The 11,135-nt window shown below is 47.7% G+C and overlaps 1 pseudogene across 1 annotated transcript; it reads left to right on the top strand.

Moving 5' to 3' along the window:
* The first annotated feature begins 1,106 nt into the window (after positions 1-1,106).
* LOC308043166 (cytochrome P450 2J2-like) lies at positions 1,107-7,325 on the top strand (annotated as a pseudogene). The gene is made up of 8 exons: positions 1,107-1,137; positions 3,710-3,826; positions 4,400-4,553; positions 4,988-5,163; positions 5,425-5,560; positions 5,772-5,962; positions 6,393-6,531; positions 7,150-7,325. The product of its transcript is annotated as a cytochrome P450 2J2-like (transcript).
* Positions 7,326-11,135: the final 3,810 nt, after the last annotated feature.

The raw sequence follows: 11,135 nt of genomic DNA, 5'->3' as shown, positions 1-11,135 counted from the left end.
TGGCCTCGGGTTCTGGGTGGTTTATGCTTCCTGCATAATTATGTTGCTATTTTGCAATGAAAATATTAATATCTAAGCTGAGATCTTTGCAGCAGCAACTTGCCTTTTTAATCTCATAAGTAAATGGAAATTTTCATTAGGAGGCTACAGGGTAGTAGAAGCTGCTTCTACCAAGGGCTGACCCAAGTGGGATGGCACAAGGAGCTGTGCTTCCGGCAGGTCTCAAATGGCTATAAAAATGCAGTATCGCAATTGTATGGTCAGGAAAGGTTTATCCAAAAAGGTTTGTGCTTGTAAAATACAAAACGGGAAAGTTGCAAAAAAATAATTGCATGGTGTTGCTCAGGAGGACTTAAACCAAAGCCCAACAGAATAAGTAGCAGCAGAAGGGTCATAGAATCAGCATGTCCTGAGTTGGAAGGGGGGACCCACAAGGATCATCAAGTCCAACTCCAGTCCCTGCACAGGACAACCCCACAGTTCACACCACGTGTCTGAGGACATTGTCCAGTCTCTTCTTGAACACTGTCAGGCTTGGGGCCGTGACACCTCCCTGGGGAGCCTGTTCCAGTGTCCAGCACCCTCTGGGTGAAGAACCTTTTCCTAATGTCCAAACTAAACCTCCCCTGGCACATCTTCCTGCCATTCCCTCAGGTGCTGTCATTGGTCACTAAAGAGAAGTTCATCGTCTGCCCCTCCTGCTCCCCTTGTGAGGAAGCTGTAGCCACCATGAGGTCTCAGTCTCCTCTTCTGCATGCTGAACAAACTAAGCGACTTCAGCTGCTCCTCATATGGCTTCCCCTCCAAAGCCTTCACCAACTTTGTAGCCTCTTCCGCACGCTCTCCAGTGGCTTTGTATCTTTTTTTTTTATCCTGTGTCCCCAGCCCTGCACACAGTGCTCCAGGTGAGGCCACCCCAGCACAGAGAGGAACAATCCCCTCCTTGCCAGGCTGGCCATGCTGTGCTGGATGCATCCCAGGGTCGTGCCCACAGCTGCTCACCGCTGGCTGTCGGAAAGGAAACAGCTGCGTGAGGGCTTTGCGGTGGGAAGTCAGGAGCTTGCCACTTACCCTCTGCATCTGGCAGAGGTCTGTGACAGTGCGTGATGGGCATGCCCATAGTGTGGGGCCAAGGAGGTGGGTCGCGGCAGGGCCCCCTCTGTGATGGAGACACTGAATCTGCCCATACTGGGATCTCTTTGGAAAATAGTTAAATATTCAACTTGTAGAAATTTTTTCCATTTATTTGACCAAGCACTAATAATTAGAAATGCCATCTCCTGCATGCTTTTATTTGGAACGTAGTCGCAGCACAGATAATTGATTCTTCTTGCCTTTCATAAGTGACTTTTCTATGTGCACATATGTAGGATACTGAATAGTTAACAGGAAAACAGGATTAAATCAAGTTTCATTTACACCGGCTTTAGCCTCCCTCTCTGGCATAACTGCCTTCGCCGCGGTACAAAGCAGTCACTGTGCAGTGGCAGATCTATGCCACATGGGAGAGTCCTCTGCACATCACATCCCTGCCGCGCTGGGCACACGGATTTGGTCAATGAGCCGCCCTTATAACTGATCTTTTTAATCCTGTTGTGTTTTTAATTAATGTTTTGCATTAGAAGCTCCCGATTGTTTTTTCTTTTTAAAAGAGAAAACAGAAAAGATCTGTAGACTTTTTTTTTTTCACCTGTGAAGTTTTCAAAGCCATTCAGGACTAGGCACTGGTTTCTCTCCATTGTTTATTTGCTCTAGTGTACTTCTGACCTCTGGTATGTGACTACAGCTTGTGTTATTTGCACAGGCTTAGCAAACAAATGTTGATCTGTTCCTTCTTCTATTTCAGATTTGCCTTTCCCTGCTACTTTAGTGTTTCCTTCCTTACTCATGGAGAGAATAAATGGTTAAAATCTCCTCCTTTTTCTTTTTTTTTTTTTTTTAATCATTACATTAAAAAGAACACCACCGCCACCAATTGAAAATGTAATGATTGCATACTATAAAAGCAGGAGGCATTAAATTGTTTATTTTGTGAGTGGAGCATCTCTTGTGAGTGAAGGGGAACAGATAAATCTCTGCAGGCTCACACCAGAGTGTGTTTGAAGGCCAGAGACAAAAACAGAGCTTCTCCTCTAGAACAGTTTTTCTTCTTTAATGTCCACAATAAAACAGTGGTTTAACTTTTTCAGTTTACTCAAGTGTTAGGGTTATGCAGCAGATTTGCTGTTGTATGTATGGCATAGCTGCTGCATCTCAGTGCCTTGTCTCAGCACTGGACCACCTCAGCAGCCACAACTTATGTCCCTGAAAGAGAGAAAATGAACCCAAATCATCCCCTGGCGCACGAGGTGGCAGCCAACAACTGCAAATGGCTGCAGAGCCGCTTGGTGCAAAGGCAAACTGCTGCTGCGAATGCCCCTGCTTCTCTCGCAATAGAACTCACTGCATATATCAAAATAAATGCAGGTGGTGTACATGCATGATCAACTGCCTGTCCCAGAGCCACTCTTAGATGGGAAAATTCAGCACAGTCAGTTACCAGCTACCACTGAAGGGTCACAGCCTGCAGAGCTGGATGTCTGCTTTGCCTTTTCAGCCCCTGTTTTTGCTTCCTCTGGCTTTGGGCACGGATTCAAAAGGCGGCAGCAGGGACAACCTCATGGCTGAATTGAGTTGCTCTGCTTGCACTTGTCTGCATAGACCAGGAAATGACGGTGCTTGAAAACGGCTGCAGACCCTGGACGGCTGTTTACTTCATCCACATATGAACCAGATGCAATGAAATGAAACTTGCGTGTAAGATTTTCTGAAAGGCTTGCGCAACTTTATCTCAGATGTTCCTGCTGAGTTGGGGCTTTGTTGATGAATATTTGTACTACTGAACGAACCTGCAAATGAATACAGTACAGGCAGCGAGGAGCAGCTGGAGCCTCCCTGGCACCGTGACGGAAAAGCTGGGGCACAGGCGTTGAGAGAACCACAGGGAGGAGAAAGTGGGGCTTGTGATGAGCCATGGGCTCATGGGAATGGCACAGCGAGGCTGCCAGGTTTTAATCCCAGCCCCACAAAGCTCCTTTCTGTCCTTTACACAAGGACATGGATCAGTCAGGTTTTGTAAAGCAATGATGGGAGATGGGAGGGGGGAAGAAAAGCAGGGATGTTTTGGTTTGTGCTTGCTTTTTTTAATACAATCAGAGGAAAGCCTTGATGTTTAATTGAGAAGGGGTTTAATCAAACTGTCTTTACTGAAGCCTGGGAAAGCAGGAGCCTTAACCATGCTGTCTTGTGTCTGTGCCCACAGCTGTGCCAGCACGTTGCCTGTCAACCCCTGTCCCTGGGGGTTCCCTGGTGCCCCGTGAGCTCAGCCTGCCCTGACCTGCCACAGGACATGTCCCTGCAGAGCCCCACCATCCAGCCATGCTGTGTTTCCTCTGGGAGAGCATCTCCATCCAGGTGCTCCTCATTTTTCTCGTGTTCCTGCTCGTTGCCAACTACATGAAGCACAGAAAGCCCAAGGACTTTCCTCCGCACCCTTTCTATCTCCCCATCCTGGGGCACTTACATGTCCTGATGAACTTCAGTGATGCCCAAATCTCAATGCAGAAGGTAAGGGGCTGGGGGCACCAGAGGCAAGGGGATAGAAGGTGTTGCAGCTACACAACCCTGTCAGCCCGAGGAGGGGTTTAACCTGAACCCCATGGCCCATGAGGACTCACAGAAGCTCACCCTGAAGTGGGCAGGACGTTTGTGAGCAGGAAGAGGAGCCTGGAGGAGCGCATCCAGGAGGAGTGCCGGTACCTCGTGGATGCATTTGGGGATGAGCAGGGTAAGGGCAACCACCCTCATAAGCTGAGATGAAGGCAGAAACCAGTAGCGCCCATTCTAATATCATTTATGAGTCACTGCATGCTGAAAAATGTCTCACCTTGCAAGTGGTGCTAGCACCCTGCCAGCATCCCAGCTCCCTTTAACAGGTGATTTTCCCTCAGACTGATGGGTGAGTGCAGCTGGGTAACCCCCAAAGCATTATTCATAGCCCACCTTCAGCCTGCTGCTCTCTTGGAGATCTCCAGAACATCCCGTGTGTGTAAGCACCGATGTTTCCCATGAATTCACATGATATGTGCTCTTCTGCAGACCTGACTTTCCAACATAAACAAACTTCTCCACAGTCTGACTGAAGTGGGACCAAGGGTGGGATGTTTGCTGCACAATGGGGCTGCCCAGCCAAGCTTGGCCAGATCCTGGGGTGGTGAAGAGTCCTGGGAATCCAGTGACACAGGAGGGTGCCACTCATTTCACTCCTGTTTGTTGAATAGTTTATCTCTGACAACTGTGTTTTCTTGTTCTTTTCTGCTAAGACTTGAAGAAAATCGATCATTGCCTTTGCCTTCTGCAGGGAGTCCTTTTGACCCTCACTTGAAAATCAGTAACGCTGTTTCAAACATCATCTGCTCCATCACCTTTGGGAATCGTTTTGACTACCGTGATGAGGACTTCCAAAAACTGCTGCACCTGCTGGATGAGACCCTTACGGAGCCATCATGACCCAGGTACTGACTCCTGCCACCAACGTGGATAGTGTGCACTCTGCAGTGCCAGAGTTTCTCCTGTTGAGTCAACCTAAAAACGTACAGTGTTTTCATCACCAAACTTTCCTGCCAGTGCCTATTTCTCGCACAATGTCGATTGGCCCAATTTTTTTTGCCCATTTTTCCAACTGTGCAGTATACTTGTCATCTCTCTCACCCAACATCACCTTTCCTGGCCATTAACTGCCAACCTGCCTGCTGTAATGCTCGGTAGTGCATAAGTCTCTCTGGAGTGATAGGAATTCCAACCCCTTGTCAAGCTCTCCTGGAGCTCAGCTCTTTCCACCAACTCCAGCAGTTTAGTCAGTGTGGCACTGCAGGCTCCTCAGGTATTGATAACAGAAGGTCTATTTCCATCCTCTATTCAATTTGCCTCACTTCTTTCCCTTCCAAAGCTGTACAATGCTTTCCCATCTATACTAAAGTTCTTCCCTGGAGCCCACCAAACCATTATTATAAACTCAAGATTACTGAGAAGTTTTGTGAAAGAGAGGATCGACAAACAAAGGAGGACTGGAACCCCTCGGAGAGCCGGGACTTCATCGACTGCTACCTGCAGGAGATAGCCAAGGTCAGCACCACAGAGCAAACCCCTCTGCAGCGGGGCTTAGAAATCCAGAGGGATGAGAAATGAGCCCAAATTCTCCATCTGAACTGCCTCTGTGGCCAGTTGTGAGCTTAGGATGGACATCAGGTTCAGGACACCCATCTAGAGGATGGAGGTGCAGGGGGCCAGCAGCTTCTGCCAAAATCCTTGGGGTTGACTTGGAGGAAGCCTGGTGTCAGGGCAGCCCTCACTGTTCATGTGGCACTAACACATCTCTTTGTGAAGGACAACGGCGATGGCACCTTCCAGGAGGAAAACCTCATGGCATGTGCAGTTGACTTGTTCTCAGCTGAGACCGAGACCACTTCAACAACCATCCGCTGGGCTCTGCTGTTTATGGCCATGTATCCAGAAATCCAAGGTACAATCAGTAAACTATCAGCACTTTTTCATTATTTTATCCCTCGCCGCTTAGTAAGACCCTCTTTTTGTGAGAGAGAAATGGGGACTCTCCCTGTACTCACACAAAAAAGAGGTGCGAACAGCGGTAGGTGTCCCAGCTCAATCCTTTGGGGACTAAGCATCTATTTCTTTTCCATGTACCTTGTCTGATCCCTGCTCTCTCCCACCAGCCCGCGTGCAAGCAGAGATCGACACGGTCATCGGGCAGGGGCGGCAGCCAGCCCTGGACGACAGGAGCAACATGCCCTACACCAACGCCGTCATCCACGAAGTGCAGAGGAAAGGCAACATCATCCCTTTCATTGTGCCAAGAATGACGACAATGAAGGACACAGTTGTGGATGGCTTCCGCATACCTAAGGTAACCCCACTGCTGAGCAATGAGACTTTAGCAAGAGACACCACAGTTCACTCCTATTGAACATGTATTTTTGCCATCCAGACAATGTTTTCCAGCACACTGAGTCATGCACAGCACTGGAGGTGACACCGCCAGTGCACACACCGTTGAGGCACAGATCTCGTCTCACGGCTTTTGCAGGAACTTGGGCCCAGGACTAGAGCAGATAAAGGTTATGCTAATGAGGGAAAAATGCAGATCTATAATCACTGCACCTCTGAAAAAAAATAATGAGTATGAAAAATTGACCATTCGGGGTGTGTTGTATAAATAATTGCAGCAGAGTTTGACTATGGTTGTTCTTATAGGAGAGGAGACTGGAAAATAGAAATGCCATGCGTGCTCTCAATGATAGAGAAAGTGCAGTTTATTTTTATTTTTCTCCTCTTAGGGAACAAGCATGATTACAAATTTAACATCCCTACTGTTTGACAAGAATGAGTGGGAAACCCCTGACACTTTTAACCTCGGGCATTTCCTGAAGGATGATCAGTTCTGGAAAAGAGAGTCTTTTATACCATTTTCCATAGGTAAGATTTGTTGGAAGTTGGTGCTTCAGTGTGAGGTCCTGGATTGGTGCTTCCGACAGCACGGTGGGACACAGAGGAAAATAGTGATGGAAAGGACAGATGTTGGCTGCACCCTGGGAGGTGCTGCTCATGCAGTGCTCACACAGCCACCCCAGAGCACCACAAACAACACTCTGAGCTCTTTCTTTTCCCACTTCACCTGCACAGAAGCGAGATGAGGATGAATTACAGACCACAAAAGTGCCAGAGACCCTAGAAACACCTTCACCAAGCAGATCATTGTCCTGGGCTCCTGCTCCCACATGGCTGAGATCACTAGAGGCTTCACTGTTGCCATCACAGGGGACCCAGCCATCAGTGTCCCCAACAACATTCCTTTTACCACCCCTCTTTCCCCTGACGCAGATGTTTCCTTAGAAGTCCTGCAACTGGGAACGCAGCCCATGCTGTAACGCTAATGCCATTATTGGGAAGCTCAGTTTAGCATGCAAAACTCATCCTGAAAACATGGAACATGCCTGGGCTGTGGTGCCTAGGGAAGGCAGAGGCTGTTGTGGCAGCAAAAGCAGCCAGGCAGCCAGTGCAGGCTGAGGAAGCCATGGGTGACTGTCTCCACAGGGAAGCGCTCCTGCCCGGGTGAGCTGCTGGCCCGCACCGAGCTCTTCCTCTTCTTCACGGCTCTGCTCCAGAAATTCACCTTCCAGGCGCCACCTGACACCACACTCAGCCTCCAGTTCAAGCTGGGCATCACACTGGCCCCGAAACCCTACAAGATCTGTGCTGTGCCTCGATAGGGAGCCTTGGCCACTGTCCTCACAGGGAAAAACCTTTGCCATGGATGCTGAAAACGAGCCCTTGGCTGCTCCCCTGGCTTGGTGGAATGATTACGCGGATCCAGGGAAAGGCTGAGAGGTTTGTTGCTTTCTTTCCAAGCAATTGCAAAATAATTTCTTTTTTGAGCAGACTTCTCACTCTGTATCACATGGGAAAAGTGATCAGCCTGGGATCTGCCAGGGCACTTTTAGGCTTGAAATAGTGTACTGTAAATCAGCAAGGGACTTGGGCCTTCTTTCATGATGGATGGCCACACTTCCCAATGGCAGGAGAAGGAGCAACACTTTAGAGACTGCAGCATTCAGGCTATGGGCGTGAGTTGTAGAAGAGCACTAACAGCCTTTGCTTTATAACAGTCATGCAAGTACGAATTGCCATCAGTTAGTGATTTTGTTATCCTTGACATGTAATCCATTTCAATAAAAACAACACATCTCTTTCTAGAGCATCAATAAATTCTTACCAAAACATCATTGTAATGCAGCATTCTGCAAAGTGAAGACCACCACAGGCCATTTCCAGTACTGGCTGTAGCCTTCAGCCCTGCCTCATGTTTCAGGAGGGGGTCAGGGGACTGTGAGCCCACCGGGGCAGAGGCAGCCGCACGGCACCCGACCCATGTCCCTGCGGCATTGCTCTCCGGTAGCGGAGAGGCTGGCACTGTAACAGCAAAGGCAGTTCCTACAGAACTGATTAAAATCACCGACCCTGACAGGACAAGAAACTAGCAGGGAAACCATCAAAACCTGTGGCCGGGACCTGGCGTGTCACAGCAACAACACTGTGACACCCCCATGGAGCACTGTGCTCTCCACTCTGACAGACCCCTCAATGAATCATCTGTGCTTATAGCTCCAGAAGTTTTAGATCCTACCTCTTGCAACTTACTAAATCCTCCCCATGTACCTGCCCGGCATCACCGAGTGGCTGGTGTGCCCGGGGGGCAGAGGGGTGAGCTCCAGCAACACAGTGCACGGCTGGGCCTGCTGCACTCAACAGCCTGGTGAAGAAAAGGGTCCCTGGGAAAATACTAGCAGCAAATTTTGATCATTTTAATCCATCACATGCAAGGTGAAACAGTCCCAGGATTCACAACCGATGGTTCACACCAGTAAATGCATCCACTCAGTAACAGTTGCACCGTGGGACCCCGGCAAGGCCCCTGAGCACGGGGAGCTGCAGCTCCCGGCAGCGGGACCGGGGCCGGCTGCAGGAACCCCCGGCACAGCACAGCCCTGATCAATTCTCAGGATGGATTGGACATGACAAGTGAGGGATTTCGGAGAGAAATCAATTCATACCTCAGATTTCTTCTTGCAGTTCCAGCTCCAGCTGTGCATGAAAACACTTCTTTGTCACTGCAGTATTTGGATCATCATGAGAGTCATCTAAGTGCTCTGGCCTGTCCTTCATAATCTCAGTTTCTGACACCAAGCTCCTTCTTTCATCCTGGAGGGCAGCCACCTGGTGCAGATAAAACAGCATCAACATTGTCAGACCTGTCCAGCTGGGAAGAACTGAAGCAAGACAGCTGTACTTCACCAAATTAGTTTATGAAAAAGGTTGAGCATTTAGAAATTTTGCAATGTGATTTTCATATCTATACTTAAGCATACAGATGTCTTAGTGTATGACCACTATGAAATGGGCAAACGAATGGTCCCTCCGTAAACTGACACATTTTTGGAACTGAAACCATGATAAAGGTAGGGAGTGAAACTGGCACTTTCATTCAAAAAGTTACCATGGACACCATACAGGAAACTGTAAGGATCGGTGCAGAGGTGCTCTCTATCTTGCTGGCACTTCACAATCAGCAGCAGGATGGTGCTGGGCAGCACACTAACACAGCACTGCCGTGCGCTCAGCACTGAATGGTCACGCAAGAAGCGGATTCAGGCGCCATGAGACAGTAAGAGACACAAAAAAAAACCTCAACAGCTTCATACAGAGCATGCATTTTTTGCAAGGATCAAGCAAGTTTGGTTTTGGAAGTGCTCACAGCTTAAGCAAATGAGAACAACACTTCATTGAAACTGTAAGTGTCATTAACAGCCATAAAATGGGAAAGGTTTAAGAGGACAGAACGTTTAAAGATTTTCTAGTAAAAGCTGATAGTTTTAACATCCTGTCAAACATAAGAGCGTGTGTTATTTAACTGCTATTTTAACAGGGACAATATGCTTTTTCAGTTACATTTTCCTGAATCCTACAGAAAACCTACATTTCTTATACTCTTTGAAATCATCAAGGAAGACTGAGACCTTACAAGTGAATTTATTAAGAAGTAGTGCAACTGAGAGCCGTTAGTCATTATTATGGCTTCAAATAAGTAAAATTAAAGTGAAGAAAAAAAAAACAAAAAATCCCAAACATCATTGTTGTGTGAGCAGATTGAACATCTCACATAATCCAGAGTATACAGTATAAATAAAAGTCAGTTTGTTATCATAATTTGTAAGTTTATCTGACAAAGAGATGTAAGAAAAGAAAAAAAACAGTACCACTTCTTTTAATGTTGTGCTTTTGGGTTCACTGCTTTTTCAGTTGTGGAAGGATCTGTTGTTTTCCTGCTCTTGAGCTACAAAAGAGAGGCCAGAGGAAAAGGTAAAATTAGAGGTTCAATATCTGTCTTATGAGCACCAATTGTATTTACTGCCACTGTTACCTTGATGAGGGTGCAATTACACATCACATTTTCTGCAACAAAGTCAGTGTTTAGTGCTTACCTGCCTCCACACTCTGCTTCACGGTCCCTTAAATTCAGAGAGGAGAGTGACGGTCGAGCTGTGAGCTGGATCACTCCTATGATCCAATTCAGAACAAATTGAGATTGCAGAGGAAGCACATTGTGGCAAGAAAATAATTGGAGAATCATTTGAATTGGAAGGGACTTTCAGACTCACTCAGTTAAACCCCTGCATGAGCAGAGACATCTTCACCAGCTCAGGTTGCTCAGAGCCCCATCCAGCCTGGCCTGGGATGTCTCCAGGAATGGGGCATCCACTCTGGCCAACCTGGGCCAGGCTCTCACCACCCTCATTGTAAAAAATGTCTTCCACATGTCCAGCCTGAATCTCCACTCTTCTAGTTTAAAACCATCACCCCATGTCCTGTCACAACAGGCCCTGCTAAAAATTCTGTCCCCATCTTTTTATTGGCCCCTTTTAGGTACAGCAAGGCCACAGCAAGGTCTCCCCAGAGCCTTCTCATCTCCAAGTGGAACAACCCCAGCTGTGTCACTCAGCCTGTCCTCCCAGCAGAGCTGTTCCAGCCCCTGATCATTTCTGGGGCTCCTCTGGCCCCTCTCCAACAGGTCCATGTCTGTCCTGTGCTGAGGACCCCAGAGCTGGACACAGGACTCCAGGTGGGGTCTCACCAGAGGGGAGCAGAAGGGCAGGATCACCTCCCTCCACCTGCTGCCCACACTCATTGTGATGCAGCCCTTTTGTTCTGGCAAAAGCCACAAGTTTTGAAAGGCAAATAACTGCTGGTTTAGTTAACTGACGTTTTATACAAGAGGAAGCAAAACTAGACAATTAAGTGTTCTTGGGCTAGACCACAAATATGAGAGAATTAATTCTACCAACATTAAAAAAAAAAAAAAGATTTAAAAATGTTTCCCAATTCAGTTGTTCCCCAAGCCTTTGAAAAGCTTCTCAGAAACCTAAGAAGTTCTAATTCTGGCCTGGCCAGAGAGCCCCAGTCCTGGCAATACAGAAGGGCTCAGTACTCAATATCACAACTAAGCCCAGGTGAGACCAGGAAGG

The sequence above is a fragment of the Nesoenas mayeri genome (genome assembly GCF_963082525.1).
Source record: "Nesoenas mayeri genome assembly, chromosome: 8".
Taxonomy (NCBI): domain Eukaryota; kingdom Metazoa; phylum Chordata; class Aves; order Columbiformes; family Columbidae; genus Nesoenas; species Nesoenas mayeri.
Note: the sequence above shows the minus strand (reverse complement) of the source record. Positions and strands in the feature narration are given on the sequence as shown.